Source organism: Terrapene carolina, unplaced genomic scaffold (genome assembly GCF_002925995.2).
Source record: "Terrapene carolina triunguis isolate 2854851 unplaced genomic scaffold, T_m_triunguis-2.0 Scaffold68, whole genome shotgun sequence".
NCBI classification, from domain to species: domain Eukaryota; kingdom Metazoa; phylum Chordata; order Testudines; family Emydidae; genus Terrapene; species Terrapene triunguis.
This window is the reverse complement of record NW_020664419.1, coordinates 67871406-67882647: the sequence shown is the minus strand read 5'-3', so window position 1 is coordinate 67882647 and position 11242 is coordinate 67871406. Positions and strand designations below refer to the sequence as shown.

At 43.2% G+C, this 11242-nt stretch overlaps 1 protein-coding gene across 1 annotated transcript in view; it reads left to right on the top strand.

The window, feature by feature from the left end:
• The first annotated feature begins 6582 nt into the window (after nucleotides 1–6582).
• The window catches only part of PPFIA2 (PTPRF interacting protein alpha 2), a 624013-nt gene continuing 619353 nt past the window's right edge, over nucleotides 6583–11242 (top strand). The window contains exon 1 of the mRNA XM_026648822.1: nucleotides 6583–6642. The gene's annotated coding sequence lies outside the window, so the exon portion shown is untranslated. The remainder of the gene's footprint in view (nucleotides 6643–11242) is intronic.

Below are 11242 nucleotides of genomic sequence, written 5' to 3'. Positions count from 1 at the left end.
AACATAGAACTTACTTTTGTGGTGAGATTTTCGAGTGTTTAATCCTTTTTTTTCATTGACACTTGGAATGGATTTGGTTTGCATGCTGCAAATTTACATAACCTTGCAACACAAGTGTGCATCTGAGATCTGGTCATTGTGCCTAGACTTAGAATGTGCTCCATACAGGAAAGAATGGCTCAGGGGGATTGTTAATGGGATACAGTCTTTCTTCCTTTCTGTGTTTTCAGTCAAACTTTGCCCAGGGAAAGCTTCTGTTGCATAGCTAAATGGAGTGTCTCTGTCTTCAGCAACTTTTAAATAAAACCTGTTAATAGTGAAAACTCACCCTGTGCAGGTGATCTTGAGTTTCTGAAGGAGACCCTGTTAGTGCAGGAAACAATCTTGTGGGATGGCCAAGCAGTACCACTACCTGGGGAGGCTCACGTATACGAGTTCAGCTGGATTCTCCAGAGACCAACAGACAAAAAAAGGACTTTTGGATAAATAGCCTGACTTCAATCTGACTCAGGGCCTTCTTCTTTTTCAGGGGGAAGCAATCCTTCTTGGGAGGGATTGGAAGGATTTGGCTTCTGAGGTCCCATAAGACTAGTAAGCTTTAAGCATGTTAATAGGAACTTGTTTTTATGTTTTTTTTCTCTGTATTGTTTTCAACTTAAGAATAACTGTGCTTGCTTATAAAGAGCTATGTGGTAACTCATTGTTCATAGCCTTTGAAGAGAAAGCAAAGCGCAGCTGTTGGCCTATTTAGGAAGTCTGGCTTGCTGGCAGATCCACAGTATAAGTAGGGATCGGTGCAGCCTTGAAAAACCTTGCTGAGGGGGAGAGAGATGTAGGTCCCTATCCAAGAGAGGTGAAGGTTGAGGAGGCTGGAGTAGGTGCCCTCATGGGACCACAGAGGAATACAGCGCAGTTCCCATGAACTGACACTAAGGAGAAACTTCTTTACTATACAGTAACCTCAGTATCATAAATTATTCTGAAGCTTCTTACTCACTGGTGAAGTTGGCAGCAGAGAGCTGGGGCTGCAGGTCAAGTAGAGCAATCACACAAGTAGCAATAATAGTTTTCCACTTTTAAAACAGAAATTCTACTCTTTCTGTGCTGGAGGGAAGGAGGTTGATGGGGGAGGGGGGAGTAGATTTTTGAATTATTCCACAATATATTTATAAATCATATGAATGGGAAGGAGGGCTGTGTATTGGTTAGTACATAGGAAAGACTCTGGCAAAGAGAATGACTTGACCTATCCAAGGGCATGTGAGCCAGCGGGAAGTCCGTTTTCCCCGGTGCCTCCAGTTGCTTGCCTCACAGGAGTGTTTAATTAATATTTAAGTATTGGGACCCTCACATGTAATGGTGACAGATGCAAAGGACCGTTTTACACAGTGCTCACTTGCTATTAAGAATTGTAAGTCACAGGATGACTGCTCCCTGTATGGGGAAATGGGGACCCAGCCCCAACTGTGACTAATCAGCTATGTCCCAGCTGAGGCTAGGGGTCAGGAGGTAGCTGGAAGAGCACCTACTTCTTATAAAGGCTGGCAAGAGCTCAGGTGAACTGGAAAATAGTGGATGGTCTGTTGGTGGGTTGGGAACTGCAGGGAGCATAAAGTATCAAGTATCAGAGGATAAAAGCATAAAAGCTCCCGTGGGAGTCCCTGGGTCAGGGCATGGACCCAGAAGGGCTGAGAGCGGTGAGGGGAAAGCCTCTGTGGATTATAGCCCATGTTGGTCAGAAGAATTATTCCATCTTGGTATTTTGCATAAGCTTTCATTTAAACCAGTAATCTATACCTCAAGGCAAATGCCTGAAACAGGCTGGTGTGGCATCAATCCTTCCTGCTCACGCCCACCGACTTACAGACTAGTACTTTGTCATTTTTTCTTTGTGCCTGTTTTTTAGAATGGTCTTGCCAGCACCTTCCTTAGCTATTCATATTTCACCATTCATTTACATATGGGTAGCAATAGAACAAGCAAATGTGGAGGCCAAACCTTCTATTGTATCTCTGAGCACCTTTAGTACAGTTGTGAGCCTGGTATAAGAATCTGAATAGAATAGATTGTACTGGCTCGGTGGTTGTGTGTGTTTTGTTCTCCTTCTCACAAAGATGAATGACGTTTCCAGAGAAGCTTAAAAATAAAATTCACTTTCTGAAATACTTCTTGGCCCCTGGTAAAATGGAAGTTCCCTGTCGATGCCAAATGAGCAATCTAGAAATCATGGACCAAGCCTTTTCTTAACTTCATATATGAAAGTTAAGCTAAAGCTTGGTCCCCAATTTCTAGATTGCTGGTTTGGCATCAATAGGAGGAACTTAGAAAACCATGATTATAAATCATTTTCAGTAATGTATTATTCTGCTATTCGGTGGTTCCCAACCTCTTATTGTAAGAGCTCCATACCTTCGGGATGGATTAGCACATGGGTGCCCCAAGTTTCTTTGCACCATATCACTCCAGTTTTTCTCTTATTTTCTGCTTTTTTTGTTTTTTGTTCTATTTGTGTGTGTTTCATTTTCCCCCGCCCCTGACTTTTCTCCTTCCTGGTAGGTGTAAACCCCCACTCACCAGAAGACTCTGCTTGTATATGTCAGTGTGGGGTGAGTGGGAGGGAGAGAGCTTCTGTTGGAACTTACACCAGAGTTTTGAGACTCTGAGTGGACAATGTTCCTTTTGCCTAAAGATCATTTTAAAAAAAAAACCACACCAATATTTTTAGCTGTTAGTATTAAATAACCCCATAGATTGCTGTGACTGAAAGGCCCAAATCCTTGAAGGTATTTAGGTGCCTAACTCTCAGGGCCAAAAAGACTAAATGGTTCCCCTTCTCCCCGCCCCTTGTTTATTTTTCACATTTGCCAGCATTTGGGGTAGTCCTGCTAGCAGGTGACCTCACACTTTTGTAATTCTGTGCAACTCTGTAGTCGCCCCATGCAATGGACCTTGACAGAGCAATCAGGTGGGTGTCTCCCACTTCAGGAAGCCTGTGAAGGGAAAAGAGGTGTAGCCAGAAGGGTGTCTTTCCAACCCCCTGCAGCTGTGGTGAGGAGACTCCTCAAACCTCCAGAGGGAAGGGGTTGTGGGAGCTGGCTCCTACACACTGAACCTCACTGGTGTTGTGAGGTAAATGAGCCCAGGATAGTGGACTAGTCTTCGTTCTTGAGCAGGCCATAGGGACTGATGTGCAGATAGAGGTAGAAGCTCCCTTGAGGTTGGGAAGTCACTGAAGGAAAGGGGGTTACCTGTTTCATAAACCGTCTTCACTCAGTTAGCAGAAAGAGCCATAAAGGAGGGTGGAAGAAGGGTATGGGAGGAAAGCAGTGGTGGGTGTGTTCCATTTGCCTCTGCAGAGTCAAAGGGCAGCAGAGTCAAGGGAGGGGGCTGGTGAGGAGTGATCTCCCTTCTCCAGATTATTCTGCATGAGGGTGCAGAGAAGGTCACACCCTGGACACCTGCATAGGGCCTTGAGGTGGTGTTCAGAGCAGGAGGCATCTTCATTGCTTGGGCCTCTGTGTCATAGGGTTAGGAAGGATTGGGAGCTGGTGGAGGGAGGTTAAGGGAAATGGAGTTGAGTGATTGTTTTATTGCTTCTGGACCCCTAGATGTTGTGGGAGTGGTGAGGGTAGGGAGTGGGGTAGATAAACAAGATTCACTCTGCTGTGGGTGTGGGTCGGGAATGCAGGTAAGAAGGTTCTTTATAGTGGGACCAAGGAGTAGAAGTTACAGGATGGAAGGTGACAAGCAGAGGCTCCGACTTTGAGTTCCCGTGGAGTGTTTGAGCCCCACTCAACCCATTCCCCCAAGGCCCCGTCACACCCCACCTCTTCCTGCTCCTTCCCCTCTCCCCCAGTGCCTCCTGCCCACTGCTGAATAGCTGATCACTGGAAAGCAGGAGGCGCTGGGTAGGAGCTGATTGGTGGGGACCACCAGAGGGTGCTGAGCACCCACTATTTTTTCTGTGGGTGCTCCAGCCCTGGAGTCATGTGCCTATGGTGACAAGGGACAAGAGCATCACTGCTGCTCTGGGATATGAAGCCTAGGAGATCCAGGAGAGTGGGGGGATCTTCATCTTCTGGACCCTGGAGTACTAGCACAGTTGCTCAGGGCAGGGGATGAGAGCTCTGGAATGCTTAGGTGATCACAAGCATAAGAATGGCCATACTGGGTCAGACCAGTGGTCCATCTATCTTGGTGTCCTGTCTTCCAACAGTGGCCAGTGCCAGGTGCTTCAAAGGGAATGAACAAAACAGGCAATTATCGAGTGATCCATCCCCTGTCATACAGTCCCAGCTTCTGGCAGTGAGAGGCTAAGGACATCCAGAGCCTTTGATGGGCCTATCTTCCATGAACGTCTCTAATCCTTTTTTGAACCCAATTATAGTTTTGGCCTTCACAACATCCCCTGGCAATGAGTTTCACAGGTTGATTGTGCATTGTGTGAAGAAATATTTCCTATTGTTTGTTGTAAACCTGCTACCCATTAATTTCATTGGGTGACCCTGGTTTTTGTGTTATGTGAAGGGGTAAATAACACTTCCCTATTCACTTTCTCCTCACCATTCATGATTTTATAGACCTCCATCATAGCCCTGCAAGCTGAACAGTCAGTCTTTTTAATCTTTCCTCATATGGAAGCTGTTTTGTACCCCAATCATTTTTGATGCCCTTCTTTGTACTTTTTCCAATTCTAATATAACTTTTTGGAGATGGGGCCAATAGAACTGCAGGCAGTATTCAAGGTGAGGGCATACCATGGATTTATTTAGTGGCATTATATTTTCTGTCTTATTATCTATCCCTTTCCTGATGGTTTCTAGCATTCTGTTAGCCTTTTTGACTGTTGTACACATTGAACAGATGTTTTCAGAGAACTAGCTACAGTGACTCCAAGATCTTTCTCCGGTGGTAACAGCTCATTTAGATCCCATGGTTTTATATGTATAGAAAGGGGCGGGGCAGCAAAAGGTCCCTGACGCCCCCCCCCACCTTGGGAGCAGAGACACCCTTAACTAGATAAATGGGGGAGGGCAATCAGACTGTCCGACTGAAAGGTGTGTTACAAGATCAGACGCGGGCATGTTTTAGAAATTCATCCCTTTTCAATAGCACGGACGGTCACGTCCCGTCAAACTAAGCCAGCAGAAGAGAGCAGCGCACTGCCTTCCCGCTAGCATCTCTTCTTTTCTTGCTCTCCCCGGCGCTAGGCTGTCTCTGTGGAGGGGCGGGTGTTGGAGAATTAACACTGCGAGCTGCGGAGCAGCTGTAGCTGGGGACCCGTGTGTGCGTGAGGCAGGGAGAGGAGACGTGATTACTTCAGAATTTATTTAAGGGCTGGTGGAAACCACTGCAGCAGCTTCCAGGGGAAACCCCAGCTGAGGAGGAAGAGAAAACCACGCCTGTCCTCCCCAGCCCAGCTCCCTCCTCCTTACCTGGCACCCTGTGTCATCAATGCAGGCGCACCCTGGGGGACTGTGGGCAACACCCTGCTCTCCCGATTTGGGCAGAAGCGGCTTTGTTATTGGTAGTATTTCTGAAGACACACTACGATTTGAATTGCATGACTGCGCTAGTCAGATCAGACCCGGTATTGTCGCTGCTTTGTCCTGGCGGGATTATAGGAGCGGATTCATGTTATTACGCTACATATCCGATTAGAGGAGATGTAGGAGCACTGGGCTGACCTCTCCAAATTATAGCCACTCTCAGTTTAGCGCTTGAAAGACAGGCGTCCCTCGAACCCGCACACCACGCGGATTTGGGAACAACCCCGCAAGTTTCTGGAGCTACTGGAGGAGGAGCGGTGAAGTAGCGTCCATCGGTTGTTCCTACACACCCAGCGCACCTGAGCGCCGAGCAGCCTTTCCCCGGGCCCTACAGATCAATATCGGCGTGTGACTCTCATGCGGATCCTGGACGCCGTCTGAAACGCCCCCTTACGAATGAATTTCCTTGATTCTGCTCAATTTACACCAGGGCAGCTCCACTGAGGTGTCTGCAGCAGTTACTTCTGGTTTACCCCGGAATCTGAGGGGCTGTAAAGCAGGAGTGTGCTAGGGCCAGCAAGCTTCTTTCTAATAGTCCATGTTCTTATTTCTTCTAACCCGTGTGTACTGCCTTAATTATACACGCAGGGGCTGATTAGCTTGGGAGAGGGCAGGCTGTGAAGAAATGGGGATTTCAGACCACACTCCGTCAAGTTTTTAATAAAAACAAAAGATAAATTCACTCACCCACTCCCTCCCCCTAATCCCCAGTCTCCAGATGTAAAGATGCTGCTGCTGCTTGAAAGGGGCTGCTGGAGCTTTAAGAGCCGCCTCCCCCCTCTCTTCCTCCTAACAATGGTCTGAACCAAGCTCTGCTTCCCAAAGCAAAATTTGTAATATGCCATTTTTCCCATGGACGCTTTTCCTTTTGGCTGCTGACGAAGTGGCCGAAGAAAATGCCGAGGTGCCATGCAGATACTCCTGCCGGGAGAAGGGCGCTGGGGCTTCGGTTTTCTCTGAGCAACGCCTGTGTCATCATTGCTAGGAAGATGCTCTAGGACTGCCCAGCTGTGTGAGCCCCCATCAAAGCCGGGAGAGACTGCGGTTGTCATTGATCAACGGAATAAGCAGAAGCCGAAGTAAAAGCCACTAGGTACTGAAACCTGCATATCTAAGCTCCTCCATCCCTCCTTAATCCCAGCCCCCTAAGGGGAGATATGATACAAATGCAAATTCTTCCTCTCTGCTGCTTGCTGTAGTATGCCCTGTCTTGTTTAAATGTGGCTCTGTACTGGGCTTTGGGAGATGGGGGAATTTCATTGTAAAAAAAACCCATGAAGTCAACTTCTTTTCGGATGAGGGTTGCTGGAGTGATGTCATGCAGAATAGGTGATCGGAACAGGTTATATGTTAAGATACTGTGTTGATTACCCCTGTGAGTGAAAGGAGTGCAAAATGTTTCTGTTAAAAGGTGATTTCATGATTTAGGGAAGATTCTGGGAGAGAATGAGTTAACTAGGAGGAGGAATATGCATGTAATGCAACTCAGACAATGGCAAGGATTTTCCATATGGAATTACACTGTGTGGGTTAAGTGAGATGTTGAAAGCATCTGAAAATAAATCAGTGCAGTACAGGAACTGGTTGTACCAATCACTGTATCTATTTTTTAGTTGTAAACGCAAAATGTAAAAAAAATGGTTCAGTAAAAGGATGGACTGTAGGGTGAGTCTTCAAAGCTGATGTCACTGTAGACGGATTCAGATCAGAGCGTACTGTAGTTGAATTTCTCCTTAGGGTATTGCTAAGGGGAAAAGTAACTTGAAATTGACTCCTAAACCTGGATGAAAAATTAATATCTGGGTATACCAAAATCAAGGGATTTAAGACCGAGATTAGGTACAAAGATGATGAGGCAAAATTAGAAACACTTCCTAGAAGCTGGAAGTCTTCATGGTGAACTAAATGAATGCTCCTCTAAAAAGAGCTTTTTGTCGAGCTACAGATAGATATTTCTGATTCCCACCCCCAAATTCTCCCCAAGTGAAAAGAGTACTGGTGGCAAACCAAGTCCCAGACCACATGATTTATTCCTGAAGTGGAGATTTTTGTTGTGGTCACACAACTTCTTTTTATAATTGAGACACCAGAGGGACTCAAATTGGGTGGGGTCAAGTTAGAAGAAAGATGAGAACTTTTTACTCCCTTACTGCACACATCATATACCTATTTCAAATACCTTGTCTTCTGAGAATCATTCGGAATAAAGCAAATTTTAAATGTGCTCTTACAGTCCAGGTGTGAAAGTGATTATCTGCATCTGTGAACATAAGAAATACAAAAAGGAAAAAAAAAGTCGTTATTTGGGTGTTCTTGAAAAGGAGCCGTGTATAACTGTACCCACAGGATTGTCATGACCTATACAACTTGTTTCAATTCATGTCCAGTCACTTCATCTGTAATTATAAACTGAGGTCTGCGACCCCAAGATGAGTCAACTACATGATTGTTCTTGGTGAGGATGTGTTGCAGGTAGCTAGGTAGATAACTTGACAGATCTGTAATGCAATGACACTGAGCTATTTTTAGGAATAGACTGCTTTTGAGCAAAGTCTATTTTTAATTGTCAATTTAAAATCTCTGGTGACCACAGGGGGGAAATGTGCAGGATTTCACTTAATATTTCAAGCCTTGGTCAAATAATACTCACTTTGATATGGCTAATACAGGCTGACATGTCAGATACTTTTTGTTTACACATTCCTGTTTGAAGATATGAGATCAATCTGAAGCTTTGAACATGTCAGTGGTTTCTCCTATCATCTTCATGGAGCCTGATCCAGTGACCACTGAAGTCACTGAAAATACTATCATTGACTTCAGTGGGGTTTGGATCAGGTTCTAGTCAGATGACAGGGGAAACCACTGAAATGTGCAAACCTTCAAATAGGCATCATGTTATTTCACCATACACTGTTAGAGAGAGAAAACCTTGCTCTATGAAATGATAGTATGAACTTATTCTAACGATACACAAAAGTTCACGAAATGTATGTATTTTCATAATGTGCATGGAATTCTCTAGTTGAGTAATTCAGTGCTATGAGTATTAGGAGTAAATACATCATTTAAAAATTAGGCTTATTTTAGTTCTTTAATATTAAAGGTGAACTGCAAAGCTAAAACTGATTTACTTCCAGTAATGGGGGAGCTGAAGGCATTCAGCCCTTTGCTGTGTGCCCAAACTGAGCACATCACCTTAATGACTACCCAGGTATGGGGAACATGCATTCAGTACATAATTTTTTAACCGAAGTGCAGAGTGCGTCCCTTTCTACCCCTTTCCTTCATATGCTATTGGTGGGCTCAGTTTAGCCATGATCTTTCACACACCTTCAGCTCCCATCATAGTTATGGGAGTTGAGTACACTCAGCACATATAAGGCCTTGGTTTTTTCTAGGGAAAGGGGTTTTAATCAGTGTCCTTGTCAGTAGCTGTTGATGAATCCAAGGAGCAGTATTTGTGTCTCTTTTCAAAGAGGCAGTGATGTATTGGGCACAATAAAGTAGTGATGCTGCTGAAGGGGACCCAGGCTGCTTTGTGGGATTATTCCTTTTTTCTTTCTTGTTCAAACAAAAGATTTAAACATTCCAGTTCAAAACATTAAAAATAGTTTTTAAAATTATTTTCAAGCAAAAAACAGATTGAAATTGAAAACTTCTTTAAAGGAGCCTAGTAGATTATTATTATTATTATTATTATTATTATTGATTTATTAATTCAGACATCTGTTCACATTATAACAGTGACTACAGGTGATTATTTTACAGGACATGAGGGTGCCTGGCCTCCCTTTTAAAAAAATAAAATCATAAAACTTGTGGTACTCTCCTCCTCTCTTTATTCTTTCCTCTATCAGTTTTTAAGGTACTCACGAGGCACCTATCACCTTCATAGTTAAGCCTTCTGCTCTTGTCTATCCATGTTAAATATCCACAATATTAAATGAGCCCAGTGGAAATTAAAGGTGCACCTTAAATCCTCACATCCCAGTTGGATGCCTTACCTCAGTTGTCACACTTTGTGTGCTTCCTAGGTTCTCTTGTACCATATCCCTGTGCATCCTTCCTTTTATTCAAATAATATGTCACACTTAGATCTCTAGCCTGCCTAACTTTTTTTTACTTTCTTGAAAGAAAAAAGACTGTGTTTTGTCTCCATCAGACCCCAATTTTTGAGACTGTTTTATGGTGAAGGATTCAAATCACCAAATAATCCTGGTGATGATCATTCAGGATCTCAATCCTTACTCATTTACTTCAGTAGGGGTTTGCCTAAGTATTGCTAGCAGAATTGAGGCCTTGGCGAGTTTCACCATTAGGAACCAAGTTGCTGAGTCCACTCTGTGTTCTCCAATGGTGATTTTTTTTTTCCTGGTGAGACTAGGATGAACATTAATCTTTGTTACTCATTAATAGTAAATTAGGGAATTGACAAAGCAGAAAAAACTTAGCCAGTGGTAGGTGCAGAACTATATATTGAAGGATAACTTCCCAAAAGATCTGAATCTCATAGTACTTTGCAACATGTTTAAAATTTAATTTTAATCTAGTGTGTCTTTATCACCTATATTCTAAACAAATCAGTGACTATTGTGATTACTGAGAAAGTATTATTGTTTGTTTGTCTTTTCTTTTGATGATCCCTTCCACAAATCCTAGTAGAGATTGGCTTTGCTAGAAAGGCATCGTTATTCAATATGTAGCTTTTCACCTGCCTAGAGTCTAGTTTTAAATTTCTATTTTTTAACAAAAATATTTCTCTTGTTACAATTCCTTTGTGTTTTGTGGTAAAACAATTTTAAATCTTTCTTCAAATTTTTCTTTGATGTGAGATTCTTGGAATGACAAGCAAAGCAGGAAAATAACTATCAACATTATACTTTAGCTATGAAAGGCAGTTCTCAAAAATGTTAGATTTCAGATGTCCTGTGTGAGAACCCACTTTCTAGCAATCTAGTGTATAATCCTGGCTTGTTCTTCTGAGGCTCATGTTCTTAAAATGAATAACTGCCTAAATTTTCAAAAGTACCCATGTTGAAAGCCTCCATTTTCGGGTGGCCAAATTCCCACCCTAATAAGGCTGGGTTTTCAGCCAATGGCTCAGCACTTCTATGAAAATCAAGACCTTTTTGAGTTGTCTCAAATTGAGTACTCAAAAATTGAGATGCCCAAAACCACAAGTTGCTTCTGAAAATTTAGGCTACATTTTTAATAAACAGTAGTTTAAACACCAAAATGGGCTATTAAAAGAGGGTTTTCTTTAGCTTTACTAAAATGCTTCCATAGTGGTTGGTGGCCCAAATCCTTCTGCTTTACTCATGCAACTAGTCCCATGGAAGGCAAAGGGATTATTTGTGTGAGTGAAGTGAGTAGTATTTGGCCCCAAGCCTTTATTTTTATTTCTTACTTTCTTTAAATTTCCTTTGAGTTCTGTATCTCTAAATTTAAATTCAATTATGGAATCCTATGACCAGTGAGTGGATCCTTTGAAGTTAATAGATCCTCCTTCTCTACAGGCAGTTGAAAATAATTGTTTAGCTGCAGTTGAGTCTCCTATGGAATTCTAAAGCTGATTTTGATACAGTCCAACTTCAGTAGTCTGTCTGGAGATTGGCTGGGAAGGTCTTTTTCCAAGGCAGAATTATTATGGTTTAAGGCAAATGCAGCTGGCATGTTAAGATTACATGAAT